Source organism: Anas acuta, chromosome 2, assembly GCF_963932015.1.
Source record: "Anas acuta chromosome 2, bAnaAcu1.1, whole genome shotgun sequence".
Taxonomy (NCBI): Eukaryota; Metazoa; Chordata; class Aves; order Anseriformes; family Anatidae; genus Anas; species Anas acuta.
Genome location: NC_088980.1, coordinates 128,759,754 through 128,775,514, shown reverse-complemented (window position 1 = coordinate 128,775,514; position 15,761 = coordinate 128,759,754).

Sequence of the window (15,761 nt, the reverse complement as noted above, 5' to 3'; positions counted from 1 at the left end):
AATACTGTTTCTGTCCAAATTCTCAACTCCCTTCGCTTTGTTAGGTCATATTTAGATTTTCCTTTGGCTAATGCATTCCTACCCTCTGCTGCAAAGCCAACTCCAATATAAATAGCAGGGCTATTAAATTTAATGAGCGGTTTAATCACTCTTCTGTTCTTATTTTTCTCCCTTCCAGCAACACCTCCTCACCACACACATGCACCAACAGCCGTCCATCTCTCCTCAGGAAGATCTCCAAGCCCGGCAGAGGTAGCAGGCACTGCTGCAGTGAGAGGAGCTCCTTGGTGCTTCTGTTGGAGGAGTCTCGCCTTCAGAGACCCCCTCCTGCCGGGTGGTACCCAAAGCTGTGTCAGTAGGGACCTGCGACCAGGTGGTCCTACAGCCCATTCATCTAGACAGCAAAAGGAAGAGATTGTGAAGCCATAATCAGCAAGGAAGTGTTTCAGTGGTATTTCAGACTAAATCCCGCTAATTAAATGCCACCCTAAAAGGCAACAATCTCTGCTGTGAGTGGTGTTTCTAAAGGCAGGCATGCCGACCACTGCAGTTAGCTTTGTGCAAAGAGCGTGGTTTAAGGACTGTACAAAGCAGAAGCATTAAAGGAAAGGGGTTTCAGTTTAATGCAGAGCTGAATACCTACACTCCCTCCTCTCCCCTTTGCACAGGCTCTGTCCCGTTTGAATTAATTCCAAACAGCTTTCAGAAGTGACCGCCTTATGTGCATTTGGGTTAGAAAATAGTTCGTGCCCTGGTGTCCTTCCTTTAGAAACTCTGAGCCAGAATGAAACCTTCTCTGCAGGCATCAGTAACTTCCTCTAACATCGTTTCTTTAGATAAAATAGTTCACTAAGTTCAAATTTGGGCTTCAAATACCCTTCGCTGCAAGAAAACATTTTTTTTCTTGAAATATCCCATGCATTTTATACTTGCAATGTTGCCATCATCTTTTTTTTTTTCTTTTTTTTTTTTTTTAATAGCAGCACCTTTGAGACCTGCTCTCCAAATGTGGTGTTAGAGAATCATTGCGTTATAACCTTGCTTCTTTTGTGAGGTCCTGCTGGGAACCTGTAACACTGGAAACAACCTTTCAGCAACGAAAGTGCTACCTAAGGAATGGCAATATCATTGTGGTGCCCCTTAATTGGACGCATTATTTTCTGTTTCATTTGCTCAAGCTGCCAACTTTTTTTCTCCCCCTCCCACCCACTCTTTTTTACGGTGCCAAGACAAATATTTAGGTTATAAAAACAGCCTGATTGGTTTGAAGACCAAGCTACATTTTTCCTTTTGGCTAGCAAAATAAAAAGTAAACATTATGCTAAGATTTATGTTCTAAATTTAGCTTTGGAACAGAGGGGGAGAGGGAGAGAGGGAACTTGCACCTTCCTCAGCTACACTTTCCTGCTTTATCCCCAGATGATACCAACATGAACAAATGATTTTATTTATTTAATTCATTTTTTTTCACTTATAATTGTTGAGGAAGGAGAAGAAGAACTTTCAAACACGTTTGTTTTGAGGCAAGACAAATGATGAGCAAATTTCTCATCACCCTTTGGTTCAGCTTTGCCGCTGTAGTATCGCGTCCTGCTCTGAAGCAAGCCCTTGGGTCTTTTTGCCAAGCTGTAGAACAAAATAAAACAACAATAAAATAAAACAAAACAAACCCCTTATGGACAGGGAGAAAGGGAGGAAACACTGCCAAGGTCTGGCTTAAACTACCAGGCTTGTTTTTAACCAACCTTATGGCATAGCTCCAGGTGCCTAAATCTGACTCTGCAGATCGGTGATCCACCAAACTCCACCTTCAGTATTTTTGAGTCGTGTGTGAGCAGTCCCTGTTTGGCTAAAGCAGACTGACCTCTACCTCCCAGGCTTCTGAGCTGGGAGCTTTGCAGACTGCTTAGCTTCATGTCATAATGCCACGAGCAGCATGTTAATATAGAATAATGTATATTTATATTTTATACATAAAATTGGTTTAGAGACAGATTTCCCCAAAATTAATTTTGAAAATGAGAACCAACAGGGGAAAAAAGGGGGAAAAATAACTAGAAGGCAGCCGGTTTTTAGCAGAGAAGAGGGTAAAGCCGTGCAGGGACGCCAGGGAGGAGCTGGGGACCCCTCTCCAGAGCTGCAAACTGATCCAGTGCTGACCTCGCGTGGCCCTCCGCGAAGCTGCAGCCGCCAAAAAGACCTGGGGAGAGCCAACAGCAGGCGAGGATGGGGAAATTGGGGTGAGCTGGCCATGCACTGCAAGCACTGAGTACAAAGAGTGCTCTGCCTCTCCCCCAGGGGCGGTGCCAAATTCGTTTCGGTGTCGCCAGGAAGAGCACTGCTGGTTTTTCCCCTCATGCTTGAGGTACGAAACCAGCAAGGCGGTGACTCACGTCGCCACTTTTAGCCCGAGCTTTGAGCTGGGACCGACCGGGCTTTTTGAAGTGCTGAAGAGCCGAGGTCTCTGTGAGGGGACTCGGATGATGTCCTGTTTAGAAAGGGCCGGGTTCCTTCCTTCTGGGCACGGACCTCTTGACCTGCGAAAGCAAAGAGGATACGGAGTAAGGGATGGAGGGAGAAAGGGAAATGGTTCTTACTTCCTTGGCTTTGGTAAAAATCAGAAATTTCCCAAAAAACATTCTGAAAACCCCGCTCCCAGGCTCGGTTCCCAGGCTACTCCTTTCTCGGGTTTTCTTTTCTCTAAATGCTTATGACTTCACCCAGAATGGTGGCCAGGAGTCTGGGCATTTGGGGCTGACCAAGCCATGTGGCTCGCTACGCGGGGGGACTTTCAGAGCTCCTCCCTCCACCACCTCTTCTGCTGCTTCCCAAAATCGGCGGTAAAATGAGAAGTGCAGTCCCTCACGGGAGGTGTTTCGCATTTCGAGCCAGCCCCCGGTGTGGTGTCGGGGCAGAGGAACTGGGAAGTCACCAGAGGAAAGCGAGATGAAAGCGGAAGGGAAACGAAGTACGGGGCTGACAAAATAATCCTGTTATACAGGGAGAAAGCCAGACGGATCGAAGGATCTCTTCTATTTGTATTTTATCCTCATTTCTGTTCCTTGTAGTTTCCTACCTCTGCTGCATATTGCCAGCAGCTCCCTTATCAAACTTGTGTTGCTTGCCTGCGGTTATCCCCCAATAATCCCCCACTGGGCTCTTCCCCTTTGACCTGGTGCAGCACACGCCTCCTTGCCGTGTGACTGACTGTCCGACTGCTGCGTATTTAGGTAAAAACATGCACTTTTTGCCACCTCTTTTTTCCAGTTTTCCACCTCACATCTCCAGTGTAAGCCCCTGAAGCCTAGGCAAAGTCGCGCATCCTTCACCAAATCCTTCCTGCCTGCTGCGGGGCAGGCGGGCTCGGCTCCCAGTAAAAGTGTTGTAAAAGGAAAGCTCCCTCCGACGCCTTGCTTTTACTCAGAAGTTACAGTTGGAATTTCACACAAATCAAGAACACGAACTACAGAGAGGAAGACCTAATTATGCCCCTGGTTTTAGGCCACAGGGTTTTTCTGAGGTGTGCTCCTGCACTGTAAGTGTATGAAAAATGCTGACCCAAGGAATCTCATCTTCATTCTTCAAAGCAAACACTGGAGGAACAGGAGGGATAGGTACCTTAAAGGAGGCTGTAGCGAGGTGGGGGTTGGTCTGTTCTCCTGTGTGCCTGGTGAAAGGACGAGGGGGAATGGGCTTAAGTTGCGCCAGGGGAGTTTTAGGTTGGATGTTAGGAAGAACTTCTTTACTGAAAGGGTTGTTAGACACTGGAACAGGCTGCCCAGGGAAGTGGCGGAGTCACCATCCCTGGAGGTCTTTAAAGACGTTTAGATGTAGAGCTTAGGGATATGGTTTAGTGGGGACTGTTTGTGTTAGGTCAGAGGTTGGACTCGATGATCTTGAGGTCTCTTCCAACCTAGAAATTCTGTCATTCTGTGATTCTGTGAAAAATGGAAAATGTCTTCTTTAACCTTTTTAACATAAGCTGTCAGTACCCACACCCTGCACCAACCTCCTCCTTAGCAAGGTGCGTTAGTGAGGAGCTCCTGGAATAAGCTCCTTCAGGGCTTCTTTTCCATTCTCATGGTCCTCCTTTGAACCCAAGCCAGCCCGTGCCCTCCCAAAACATTAACAACCCCGGTAATAAATATATCTGATAAGGGTTCTCACAGCATTAGCATCATCAAGCCGAAAAACGCCTGCAGGTGCTGGGGAACGCTACCTGAAGGCATTACACAGACTGTGGAAGCCCTCCAGGAGCTCCGAAGGGCAGCCTGCTCCCCTGGGAGCTGACCCACGGGGCTGGGTGCCTGGCACACGGATGTCAAAGGGATGGAGGGGACAAGGTGATTCAAGGCTGCTATAACCTACTTGAGGGAAGAAAGAAAGTGGTGAAAGCTCTGTGGGCTGGTTTTTGCTGGGCAGCGGTGCTCTTTTTTTCATTTTCAGGTTAGTCAGATTTTGTCTGACTCTCACCGAGGGGAGATGTGCAAGGAGTACATTTTGATGCTGCTCCTCCCCGTGTGAGCGGCACAAAGCAGAGGGGCTCCTGCAGCAGCTCAGCCCCCCTGGGCTGTCACAACCCCGCAGGCAGCCTCCTGCTGCCAGGAGCCCAGAGATCCCTCAGGGGCCCGATCTCTTAGGGTACACCGGGCTCCAATCCCCCAGCTGTGGCGTACTCGGCCATAAAGGGAGGGAACGAGATAGACAGGCTGAGGTCTGCCTCGCCTTTTGATGTCTTCTCTTCTGATCTCAAGGTGTGATCTCGAGCCGGTGCGCTGCGTGTTTCATCAGGAGTCAAGTTTCAGTAACATATGCAAGGGCTTCTCTCTTTTCATCGCCTGGAGACTCAAGGCTGTGCTCAGTCTGTTCAGACGCTTTCTCTGTTTCCTTTCAGGTGCCCACCACCTATATTTAATCTAGAAGGATTAGAGAACGTTTCAGGAACACAAAGGTATCGTTTTTCCACGTGGCAAGCTCCAGTGGGAGGTAAATCACACGCTGTGTCTAGTTAAACCTGCAGAGGGGATATAAGCAAGCAGGGTGCTGTTACCCCAAGTGCAAGCTGGAGAATTACTGGATCCATCACTGGGAAATTCGGCACAGCTGTCCAAAGGCACAGCCAAAGCCAGCAAAATGAGAAAAGAGGTACCGAGGTAGGGCCAGCAGCTGGGCTGCCCGAGCAGGAGCTGGTGCTCCTAATGGCTTGTGGCAGAAGGTGAAGACACAGAGCTTCAACATTGCGAAAGCTGCAGCGCCGAGGACTTCTGCTTCAATTTCACAGTGGCACTTCCCTGCCAGCGGGGCTATTTCCAAGCAGATTGCCTTCTTGGAACTTCTTGAGGGGCATCCTTCAACCTCAGCTCCTCTTCTGAGACCTCAGTTTTATTCTGAGTCAGGGCAGAACTTGCGGCCCTGCCGATTTCCTCCTTTCACAACAGAACTGCTCTGCTCCTGCTGCAGATACCAGGAACTCGATTACTGCAGGGGAAGGCCACCGCCAGAGGGGAATCATGTGTGAAGTGACGTTTCTGTCTAGGAAAAATAGGGTAGAGATTGATCCGGTTTATTGTAGTCCTCTCCAGTGAATATTCAAACACTTTATTTTCTGACCAAATCTTTGAAGAGTTGTTTTTGAAGAGTATCCTTAATCTATATTAAGATCCTCAAATAATAGTTTGATTGTCAAGTATATTAAGCTCTACAGCTGCCTTAAAACCTACACCAAAACACTTTTTATAGAAGTTCATTTTTCTAGGGAAACAAAGACAAAGATGAAGTGTTTAATTAGTGAATCACGCATCTCAGTTCAAACACGGTTTGCTGGAGCACATTGGGAACGACTGGGATCAGCCTGGTAGGAACCCGTGTGTGCCTAAGCCCTGCAATACCTCTCTGGGAGATGTCATCTCAGCTACTTGGTTCTTCTTCTCCATGGGATGGTGCTTTTTTTTTTCACCTGTTTGTGGGCACAGACCACCAGACGTTTTGTGCCAGCTTGTTTCTGATTTGAAGACAGGCTTTTTTACATCTGACAAAGATGTCTGGTGGCAACTTCTTTGATCTGCCCCTGTTAAAACACAAATCAGCGCGTTGAACTAAATCTATGCGGAAAGCAAGGGGATGAGTGATCATCCAGAATTAGCAGGGCTTGGACTGTACATCCAAGGCACCCATCGTGCTGGCTGAGGTAACTGCAGGTTACCAGTCTCTAAAATGTGTGCTGCTCCAAGGGCCTGGCGGCTTGAGGATGGAAAATAAAGGAGTGCTTTGGCTAGGGCAGAAGATATCAAACCAGGCTTGAAGGGCAAGGAGACAGCAAATAGAAAAAAGATAAATGAAGGACAAGTTCTATCCCTCTGTTTCTCTCAGTTCAGTGACTAATGCACCAAATTCACCACATAAAATACAAGCTGTGGCAAGTGCCTCAGGAACTGAGAAAAAGGAGAAACAATGATGTGTTTTTTTTAGAAGTGGTTTTCATGTGAAATTCCAAAGATGAAGTGCATTTTTGGCTACTTACTTGTTTTTTTCATACGCTATGTAAAAATCCACTAGAATTTTCTGTAAGATTTCATTGAAGTTCACCTTCAGATTTGCTGCAATTTTCTTGTTTGATAACTGGAACCGTTTGGGGAAATTTTACCATTTTTCCGTATTCTGAGGAAAGACTGAAACAGAAAGGGAATACACATTTTTGTGGCCACAGACTTGTGAGGGTCAAAAGGTTTTGACATTTCCAGTACTAAGCACCAAACCTTGTGCTTAAGAGATCCACAAAAGCAGTGACAGCTCGTTTCAGAAGCACTGTGGATTTCTGTGGGTCAAGCCAGGATGCACTTCCTATAAGATAAAGGCTAGGATCAACAAACATTTCGAAAGCAGCTTGTCCTCCACCATGCTGATAAGGAAAACCGAGAGCATTTGAAGGCCGATTTGCAAAGCACGAAGGCTGGAGTTGTTCACAGTGCTCGGCGAAGGACGTGGTGCTGGGAGCACACTGGGAGAGCTTTGGGTGAAAATTCGTCTTCCCAAAGTCACATAGCTCCGAAAGTCTTTGTGACTTACACTTCCCTGGTATTCACACAGCTTAACAGGAGCGGAGAGGAGGAAACCCGGGGGAATTTAAAGCAGAGCTGCTTTAGAAGTGAGGACTTGCATTCACCGCCTTGTTTTTAAGGAAGGAAGTTTTAAGGCGCGCGTGGGTCCCCTTGTTCTGTTTCCAAGCTCAATTGGACCTCGCTGTTTTCAGGTGTGGCAACCCGTGAATCAGACAAATTAAAAGTGCTTGGAATTAACTGCACAGGCAGCTTTCCTGCCTGAACAAACATCATCCAGCCCCAACCACAACCTTAACCCCGTGAATCTGTCAGTAATTGCTTTCAGTCTTAACTGATGCGATAGCTCGGGACGAAGCACTGCCTGGCTTTTCCCTGACTCTCTTCTCAGCCTGCTTAATAAAAGGGCAGCACTAGGTGAGGCCTCTGTTTGCTTCTGGTCTTTTTCCCATCCCTATTTCTGCTCCTATTATCACAACGCCATAGGCTCTGGCACTGAAGGAACACACTCGTTCCTACAAAATGATTGTGGTAAGTGGAAACTTTGCAAATAACCTAAATAGGTGACCACAGACATTATTTAGGAAGAAACCAGGGTGTCTGGGGTTTGGGGGCGGAAGGAGAGAGAAGCTGGAATGCATTTTATTTTATTTTATAGCTGCTGTAATCCTAAATTTTGTGGTCGTATAGCTGAAGCTGCGTGCTGAAGAAGACAGGTTCCCAGCATCTCCCTGTTCCTTCGAATTAATTTTGGTCTCTCACAGACAAATCCTGGCAGGGTTAACAGTAACATCCGAGGTGTTAACACACACAGTTGACAGGATGCTCACTCCCAGAGGTTACAGATTTCTGGCAGGAGAAGGAAATACAAATTGAATCTCCCTTCTTTCTCCCTTTCTCCCTTTACCTCGTAGTTCATATTTCATATCCCAGAGGAAACGCACATTTTTTCGGACCAAAAGACTGCTCAGATATATCTGGTGCAGTTGAAATATGATTCAAGTCTGCACTGTGTTACTTAAACTACTATTCATTATATATTAAAAAAAAAAAAAAAAAAAAAAAAGGCAATCAAGCCTGTGCACCCTACTTTTTCCCCTGGCTGGAGATCCTCCTAATGGATTTTGCGTAGGGCCAAGGCCATTGCACAGGAAAGGTGCAGGAGAGCTATGTCCTTCATGAAGTGGAGTGCTGTGGCAGTGCCTCACAGTAATTATCCGATTGTCCAAATAGGTCTCCCTGAAACATCAACATTGTGAACTTGTGGCCCTGAAACTTAATGAACAGAAGGTCTGTGTTGTACCCCAAGACTGTGTTGTATCCCAAGACTATTGCTGGTCCTGGCTGCTTCACCTCATTGCTTGCTCCTCTGCCTTCCACTTGAAAATGAGGAATTGCCTCCTTTGTAGCTCATTTCCACAACATTCATATTAATAACATGAAAAGCTCCCGTGCCTGTCCTCTGCCCCTGCTGCCAGCGTGTGTCCCTGTGGCAGCACTCTCCTCCTTTCCTAAAACAAGTCCCCACGCTGCCTCCTGGGAATGGTCTCTGGGCATGGCCCAGGGAGTACTGCCTGCATGGACCAAAGCCACCCCAGAAAGCACGCTAACAGCACGAACATACCCGTGACCGCTTGTGCCCTGTTTAGCTCATTATTTTATCATAGTTATTCCCCCCAAAAAGGGACATGCTTTTCGTGTTTTCTCATTAAACAAAAAACACGTTTTGAAACACGATTTCTTCGAGTACAGACTTAACAGGAAAAGGTGCAACAGTAAAGCAGAGCCTGGAGCGCTGTGGGGACACAGTGAACAAGTCCTTCCAAAAATATGGAACACTGCAATCTGCATTTTAGGAGTTTTTAGACCATGATTTTAGGAACAACTAAAAAAACCCTGAAGTAACCACGCCTGGCAGCCTAACTCTTATTTACTGGGAAATGTAAAATAAACTCTGGAGGCAATGTTATGTTTTTAAAGAGTCACTGTCAAATTAAAACCAATCGAAAGCACACGTGCATTTCAAACCTAGTTGCCTCCTGGTGTTATATGTCACACAGACTGCAAAACAGATGCTATTAGTAATGTATATTTTTTTCTCTTGCCTGGCGTACTGGCAATCTTCATGCCTATTTTGGTGGATCTTCCACACAGCAACAGGAAGGAGAAAACATTTTTGAAAGTGTGATTGTAAAACCACAAAATACTGGCTTGGGAACTTGGCCACTCGTCCCTGAAGCTGCCCTTATTTCAAACCAAAAGTAGCCCAACTAACATGCACTAAGCTCTCTAGATCCCCCACCCTCAGCAGTCACCATTTCCTCAGCTACAGACACCACTAAAATCCTTTAAAAAACCTGGCCCTGCTGGATTGGGCTGTGCTACTCACCAAACAAAGAGGTTATTCCCTTCCCTATACCCAGGGCCAGAATCCTTAAACCTATTTCCTCATCTCCCTTTTTTTCCGTAAGACAAAAGGAACAAAGGAAACTTCTGCCCTTCTAATTCCTGGCAGATTGATCTCTGGTGGGGCAAGCCACCCTCTCGCAGGACCCAGATGCTCTGTTCTTTCTTTGCCCCCCGGCAAATCAATAGTGTACACCCAAGCCTGCCTTGGGTTCCCTGGGGAACGCCGGCTGCCTCTCCCCACCCACGCAGCCGGCTGAGGCTGCACAGCTTTCAGCTCACACGCTTCTTTCAGGGAGGGGAAATGAATGCAGCAGCTTCTGTCCAGCTGAGGAAGGAGAAGGCCTACAATGGACTGGGCTGTCCTGGCAGCAGGCAGGATGAGAGAGGCCCCTGCCGCTTCACCCCGGCTCTGTGGGCATGGGGATGCAGGCAGCAGCACCCTCCTGGGTGCTACAGGCAGGGAGAAATGGAGGAGCAGCCTTCCTAACCAGATCTACACACGGTGAGGCTGGAAGAGAGGTATTTTGGGATGAACAGAATATCTAAAAGGAAATTAGTATTTTAGTCAAACGCTGGGTTCAGAACCATGTCCTTCGCTTAGCTCTGTGCACAACTGTGCAAGGATTCAGTCTTTAATTACATGTGATGTTCTAGATTTTTGTTTGTTTGTTTTGTTTTTGTTGTTGTTTTTCTTTTTTCCTGTGGGATTCTTGCATCATTTGGTGAGCAGAAGAGCCAGCAACCGCTTGTGTAACTCCTGGTCAACAACCTGATTTCTCCAGCCTTCTGCCTGTGCTCCTGAGTCCTTATATGCTGAACGTTGCCCTAACCCTCCTCCACACTGAAAAATTATTCACCAGTGTTGCTTGGGGGCTCAGACAGTGGAGTAACTCACCAGCATTAATGAAGAGGTTGTTGCATGCCTTTCAGAGGCAAGGGGCCAGTTCTTATACCATCATTACTGCTCCAGCGAAGAGGGACTCAGGGTATAGCTAACAGAAATCTTCCTCCCACGGCAAAAGCAGTAAAAGAAGTTCCCCCCCTCTCAGCCCACACCTCCAGCTGCCCGGTCCCACTCTCACAGCACAGTTCACTGCTTCTGTAATAGCACTGATGCAATTATTTATGAGATTGGCCTGTAAATCATCTGCTCTGCAGTACCACATGCAGTTGCATTGCCACACTTAGGGAGCTGGTAACTGCCACGATGAGGCGAAGTACAGTGTATGGGCAGACATGACATGGGGAAACCAAATCTACCTTTGATATCACAGGAAATGTTCATCTAACTAAATATTAAGGCTTCCTTGCTCCTGAGGCTTCCCCCATGTCATTCACCATTTGTGTTCCAGTTTCTACAAAAGTGAAGCAGTGAAACACCCCCCATCCCTGCCCAGCTGCCATTCCTCCCCTGAGCACCATCCACCTCCTGCACTGAGGAATAGAGGCGTCCTGTGGAAAACAACCGTGATCATGCCACTGAAACCTGCAACGTGATGAACATACAGAGGGAAAATAAATTAAGGCCGTGTCCCGCAGCATAATTGTGCAGGTCGCACTGAAAGCAGAGAGAGGTCACGCATGCCGCCATCTGAAATTCTGTGTATGTTACCTCAGGATCGTTAGCAGGGTTGCTGAGCACTTTGACTACACAGCATGCCCTTCTGCCATTTGTGCTGGGGGATTAACCTCTATCAGTGGAAAATTGTCATTTTTTACAGAGATGAGCAGTGCAGGCACTTGATGGTGTCTCACTATTATTTGCTGATGGCAGAGGAATAGCAAGCCATGGGTGTACCTCACGGTTTTCAGCCCAGCTGATCTGTCAGTAGGGGACATTCCTTTCTCCCGACTTGATAGCTGTGTGTTTCTCCCCTTGTCCTTGTGCCGGCTCTCACATTCCTCTGAAATTCCTCCCTTCTGACCTGTTGTGTTTGTTTCTCTTTGCCTTGCTCACAACCCCAATTTTATGCTCTTGCTTCACCACCTGCCTCCCTACCTCCCTCCTCACAGACCACATACCCTGTACTCTGTTCATTCCTGCTGCTGAAGGGGAAGGCTTTCAGCACCATCTGCCCACCTCAGATCCCATCCTATTTCTCTCCTGGCCCCCTCTCCTGCCCCTTCCAGCCTCTGCTCTCCTCAGTGCCTCATCTCCCCCCCTTCCATGTCCAATTCCCCCCCCTTTCAGCCAGGAAAACTGCTCATAACATAGGAAAGCTCTCCTATGTTATTAAAAATAAATACACATATGCAGTCGGTGCTAAATTCGGATGATTTTTTTCTTAATTGCTTATGATTTTTTATTTTTCCCCCAAAACAACACTGAGTGGCGTGAAGGAAACATCGTGACGCAGCGCTCTGGATGACTTCTCCCAGGTTTCTCTCAGCCCTTCAGCGGGTCGCACCGGGTGGCAGGGGGGCGAAGGGGGTCTGGGGGGGCCGAGGGCGGCGATCCCGCCGCCCTCGGCCCCCCCAGACCCCCTTCGCCCCCCTGCCACCCATCCTGCTGAGGGGAATCCCATTCCCACGGCGGCTGCTGCCCTTATGTCGGCGCAGCTCCCCCCTTCCCGCTGCGGGGCCAGAATGGCGGCGGCGGGGAGGGCGGGAACGGTGGCTCTGCCCTGTCACCCCGCGGAGGCCTCCGTGAGGAGCCCTGAGGGGAAATGTGAGGGAAAATGAGGGCTGTTATAGACAATTCCGTGTTTTTCAACCCTAAAGCTCCACTGTTAGCCCAAGGGGATGGTTTGTGCGCAGGGCAGGTCCCTAATGGCAGCAGGGCACGAAGGAGACACGCGCCGTGTCAGGGTGAGGGTTTCATCTCTGCCCTGACTTCCATACTCGCTGTGCTGTGATGCTGCAGGCAGAAATGGCCCGTGTCTTACCCCGTGTTTCAAAATTTTGGTTTTCAGGACAGCCCATTGTTTCAATATTCCATTCTGAACTGTTCACTAAAATGTGTGTTTTTCATAGAAAACTTGGTGATTAATACCTCTTAGAAGGTCCTGCTGCTGAGCAGCTGTAAAAGGAGGGATGACGTAGTCAAACAGTTCTGAAGCAAAAATCCTTATTCAGCTCTGTCTATATATTTTTAGGCATAAGCAACATATCAAAGCCACAAGACCATAGACTGCAACAGCACTGTTAACAAAACTCTGCTCATTTTGTTTGCAGTTGTAGCACTGAAACCCTCCGTGTAAACAGAGAACAAAATGTACTTACACTGAAACACCAGGGGTGCTGAAATTATATATGACATCATTTAACTTAAAAAAATCAAGACCATCAAATATAGGCATCAATAGTATATTGCTAGTGTGTGTGTAACTGCATACATTATGTCATTTCTTATTTCAGGAAAAGAAAATCCGCCGCTTCCAAAATGATTCACTCCTCCAAGCTGGCACCTAGCTTCAAGTCCGTAGTGCAGAAGAGTAACACATCCTACACATTCCCTGTAAACTTTGTTTAAAAATCAGCTTTAGGAATCCAGGGATGGGCAATGCTCTGCCACAGCTGAACTGTATACACATATTGCCTTGTGCTGGAGCCCACTTGGCTGTGTAATTGTACAAACTTGTTTGATATTTTGCTTATTATATTGCTGCTAGGAACTCTCACCCAAATTAAATAGTTTCTCAAAGTTGCTTTCCAAACACGTGAAGATTAGAAGCCCCTTAAGGTCCCATTTATGGGCTATTAATTATATTATTATTATTATTTATATAATACCCTTCTGTGCTGAGTACTTGTGACTCCATGTGCTTAAGGAGCTTACTGGATGCATTCCAAAGCTAGGATGTTGCAAAGCAGCAGAGGAAAGAAAAAAGCCTACTGCTTCTTAGAGGACAGCAGCATGTTTTATTGGGCTCACAGAAGTGGTTTTATTTAAGCACATGGAAGGTGAAAGGCATAAGAAGAAATGACAATAGGTGGGTTTCAGATATGTGCGAGGTCAAGTCAGTGGTAGTGAGAAGCTAAATTCATAATGGAGCTTTGGAAGTTGCCAGTGGTAGGTTTGAAGCAGTTTAGCTTTTAGCTGCTCTGAGACCTAATGGCATTCACAGGTTTGAAATAGAGACTCATTCCCTCCTGCAATGCCTGGAGGCAGCAAACTACACAGACATCTCTCTGAAATTGCTATAGGAAGTGCTAAGGAGAGAGCCACAAGTTAACCCCAAGGGACTTAGGCTCAAATTCTTAAAGGTAATTAGGTACCTTTAAATACAAGTTACGCATCTAAATCTTTGAGACTGGAGGAAGTCTCCTTAAGTGATTCACAGCCATGAATCCTGTCTTGGATTCGGAGCTTGTTTTGTCTTTCAGAAACTAAACGGGGCATAATTTTATATCGCGATAATTAGGCTGGTGTGGTGTGGACTCTAATAGCCTCCAGGAAAAAAGGGGCAGGAATGTGTAGTTTGGGTAGGAGACGTTATAACTGTTGATCTCATGTAAGAGGAAAAAAAAAAAAAAAAAAAAAAAAAAAAAAAAAGCAGTAAAAGGAAGAAGAGAAAGGCTTAATTTATCATGCAGTAGAATAAAATTTCAAAATTCTCATGTTTTTTATTTTGATGGACATCACTCATGTCACTGCTTAATTTTTCTACATTTGGTATCTATATTTCTTTTTTCTATATCATCTCATGCATAAAGAGTCTTGAAATTATGGTCAGAATAATTTACAGCACATGCAGGAATCCCACAGTGTTTTATATTAATTCCTTGACATATTTGCATGCATTTTTTGTTTTGGGCCTCCAGCACATGCTGCATTCCACACATGAATCTTAGGAGGTTCAAAAGTACTCACAGCATAAATTTTCTGAGTGTTACATTATTAGAAACGTGTTCATATATTTGTTTCTGTAGAATGTTCAACTTTTAATAAATGACTTTTCTGTCTTTGTCTCTTTCTTCTGTCCCCACTGCCTAAACTACATAAATCTACAGCTTTGCTCTTTAGGAATCCTGAAGTTCATTGCTTTGACATTATTTGGGTTATAATACTCAATATTTATGAACCCATTCCTGCTATAATGTTATAAAATACGTAAAGAAGAGCTAAATTTAAAAGCACCAAAGTTCATTTTTGTACAGAGTGAGAAATTCCTAGTAGTAGAAATATGTCTGTGATTTAAGATCCACTAGAAATAATTTTCTTTCAAGTTCCCTGAAGCATTTACAGCCTGAGCATTTCAGTTTTGCAAGAGTACATGAAATACCAGCTTGAAATGAAATGTAGAAGTGTTTATTTCTTTTTAGTTGGTGATGGACTGAAGTTCTGAAAGATTGATTTCATTTGTGGTATTTCCATTTTTAATAACTCGGAGCTAGCAAAACAAGCCACCTCCTAAATAATGATGCATTGAACTAATTCCCTGCTTTTTCCAGAATAAAAGAAGCTGTTAAGAGGGAGCCTGAAACACACTGCTCCTTCTTGCTGAGCTTCCTGTGGAGTACATCCTCCCCAAGGACCGAGGCCCTCACCTCCCCACCCCTTCTCTTGACTTCTGTCTGTCTTAAAAGCTTTTCCACCCTTCCACACCTACCCAGCCTACTTGTACTTGCATTGTGCTCAAGTGAAAGGCATAAAGGGCCCAAACAATTGCGAAGGATCACTCAGGGACAGGTTAATGCAGCTGAAGAATCCCGAAGGATCACCATTGTGGCAGGAGAACTGTCATATCCTGAGAGCTGCGTAGCACAGCCATAAATATCCCACACAGGAGCTGCTCCTTGCGGTGACTGTTGTTTGCTATAGGGTCTGCTGGAATGAATTAAAGGAATTCAAGGGCTGCTAAAACCAGATTCAGTTCCTGGTGTGTGGTGATCCCCTAGAATCCAAGCAGAAAAAGAGCTGCCAAGGTGCATTAAGTCACTTCTGCATCCCTTCCCCCATTTGTGCCTTAGAGAGGTGATTCAGCTCGGCATTCTGTGCCATGTTATCCAAGTTTGCAGATGTGGTATAAATCTAAAGGGTTTTCATGGCAGGAAGTGGTAGGTGGAGACATCCTAAGGGCTGGAGCAAGGCTAAGACACGGCTGCCAGGGAAACTCTGGTGGGTGGGAGAAGGAGGAGGCAAGAATATGCCTGGCGAGTGCCTTCCCAGGGATGAGCACAGCTGAGAGAGAGAGTGGTGGAGTGTAACCGAGCAGTAGTGCCTGGAGTGGGGTTTGTCCAGCACTGCCTGCTAAGGCTGGAGGGGGAATGCAGCTCCCTTCGCTCTGTCATAGAGAGGTGAAGTGGGAGATATGTGAACCTTCTCATTTACTCCTCCCCACCTTCCCCCATCTC